This window comes from Bombus affinis, unplaced genomic scaffold (genome assembly GCF_024516045.1).
Source record: "Bombus affinis isolate iyBomAffi1 unplaced genomic scaffold, iyBomAffi1.2 ctg00000280.1, whole genome shotgun sequence".
Taxonomy (NCBI): domain Eukaryota; kingdom Metazoa; phylum Arthropoda; class Insecta; order Hymenoptera; family Apidae; genus Bombus; species Bombus affinis.
Genome location: NW_026108968.1, coordinates 65,001 through 67,500, shown reverse-complemented (window position 1 = coordinate 67,500; position 2,500 = coordinate 65,001). Strand labels below are relative to the sequence as shown.

At 50.0% G+C, this 2,500-nt stretch overlaps 1 non-coding gene across 1 annotated transcript; it reads right to left on the bottom strand.

Moving 5' to 3' along the window:
* Nucleotides 1-1,983: 1,983 nt before the first annotated feature.
* Nucleotides 1,984-2,138, bottom strand: LOC126927856 (5.8S ribosomal RNA). Its single transcript, XR_007715977.1, has one exon. It is a non-coding gene; the product is annotated as a 5.8S ribosomal RNA (ribosomal RNA).
* Between the last annotated feature and the right edge of the window lie 362 nt (nt 2,139-2,500).

The following is a 2,500-nucleotide window of genomic DNA, read 5'->3' as shown; positions in this document are numbered from 1 at the left end:
AAAAAAACACGTTCGTGCCGTGTATGCGCGAACACTTCGAACAAAGCTATGAAACTCCAGTACGAGAGAAGGTGGTATTTTTTTTATCTCTATATGCGAAAATCGCCTCAAAGAGAAAAAAAAATAAAAATTCGAATAGAACGAGAACACTCTTTCCTTCCAGAGAAGCGTTTTAAGCATCGCGCCAAAGTGCCCTTTTCTTCGTACGTCGTATCATGTTCGAGCTAAGACTCACGCCAGACATCCTAAAACGATCGTCGGTGATTTTTAACGCCCGTCCTCAGTCTCTTACAGCCGTTTCTCTACTCTCGACAAATTCCAGCGGTTCCTTGTTTTCTGCCGGCACAGAGATCGAAACGGCAAAGTTTCTTTGCTCTGTACCGACGACGACGAAAACGCACGGGAACGCACGCAAGTGGAAAAGCGAGCGAGACGTACACTGTGGTGTGTTCGGGGACTGGACGACCGTCGACGTTAGGATGCGCGGTCCAGCGATAGACGCCGAAAAGGCATGGGATGACCAACACTCTCTGTTTTTCGAGTACTTGTAGCGCCGAATTGCCTTAAAAAAAATCACACGCGCGCACGACTATCACGTCGTACGCGCGTGTATACCTCGTCTTTAATTAAATCAAAGTTTCACTCCAGCCTCGCCAAAGGGGATCGTCTTCTTCCTCGTCTACGATCTCTTCTCCTGTACGTGTCCAGAGATTCTCTCTGGCATGACGACGACGACCATCCAACGACTTTGTAACGGACTCTCGTGCGCATCTTCGTCAGGTACGGAAACGTTGCGCAACACCTCGAGCTTGGTAAAACACCCGTAGCCGATCATAGACACGCGCTAGTTCGCACACGATTTCTACGATTTCCGACGAACGTGGCTTTGGGCCAGGGCCGGCGGGCAGAGAGATACGCGAACGACGGGGAAAATTCGTCCCGATACAAGTAACGCGTACTCTCCGATCTCCGCGCAACGCCTGGGGATCATCTCCCTAAGTCATCAGCGCTCGAAGAAATCACGTGTGCGTTCCCGGATCTACGGCTCTCTTTCGGGGATAAATTACAAGCACAGAGTATGTTAAACGCAACGACGACCCATCGATGCGACGGTCCTCGTCGTTGTCAGTCGCTCGCGCAGAGTATATCTCTACGCACGAAGAGACGGAGTGGGCATTAGATCCCTGGGGCTATTCGAGTAAAACGTCTTAAGAAAAGACGGTTGTACGGCAAAATTCCGCACCGTTACCAAGTTTACTTTTATCTGAGGCTGTTCTCCTTCTCTCCTCTCTCGACCGAGTTCCCATATTTGCTTTCTCTCAGTCTCGCCAAAATAATATTCATTTAAGACGACGTCGGGGGCGCGGACATCGTGCTCATCGAAAACCTGCAAACGTATGCAAATCTGCTGATATGAAAAAAAAATCGGTCACGAGGACAACACTACGTATATATATATATATATATATATAATATATTCGATAACCGACACGAAGCGGTGCATAAGCGGGCGGTCGTACGAAAGGACGACTCACGACGCCGCTAGCACTCACGCAGGTCCGTGACGGTTCTCTCCGCTCTTATTCGTATCCTTCTTCGTGCGCTTCCTCCGACTCTGAAACGTTCTACGTATCGTAAGAACGACGGCGGGTTGTCGAAGGCACCAAGGGACAGAGAGAGACAGAGGTAGAGTTTCGTAGTGTCTCCCGTGAACACGATAGTTTATATATCGAGCATGCGTACGAATTGCACGGTCTCGACACGACCGCGACGAACGCCGACGAGCGTCCAACAATCGCTCGTACGTCGCGTACGTTCTCTCGCGTCCGCTCTTGTTCGTATCCTTCTTCGTGCGCTTCCTCCGACTCTGAAACGTTCTACGTATCGTAAGAACGACGGCGGGTTGTCGAAGGCACCAAGGGACAGAGAGAGACAGATAGAGAGGAACGACACGCAACGCAAGCAGTCTTAGGTTTACGTGAGCAACCCTCAGCCAGGCGTGGTCCAGGAATTGTATCCGTGGACCGCAATGTGCGTTCGAAATGTCGATGTTCATGTGTCCTGCAGTTCACACGTTGACGCGCAATTAGCTGCGTTCTTCATCGACCCACGAGCCAAGTGATCCACCGTTCAGGGTAATCTTTTCATATATTTTTTAAAACTCTTGTACTCCATGTACTCTTAATACTCGGTTCGAGCGAAGCCGAGATCCGACACGACCGACCAACGGGAATCGGACGCGCAGAAGTCGCCGGAAGATCGACGACACGAAAACGTTCGAAAATGAAATCCGACGAACGCGCGAAGATACGCGCGTCCGCCGGCCGGGCGAAAAGTACATTATGATATATAACAACCATCGAGATCGAAGCTCCGTTCGTCAGGAAACGACGGGGATATAACACCCGATTCTGAATCCTCTGTGCAGCACACGATCTCGCGAAGAAATACGCACGGTGGCTAGCCCATATATATATATATGTGTGTGTGTGTATATATA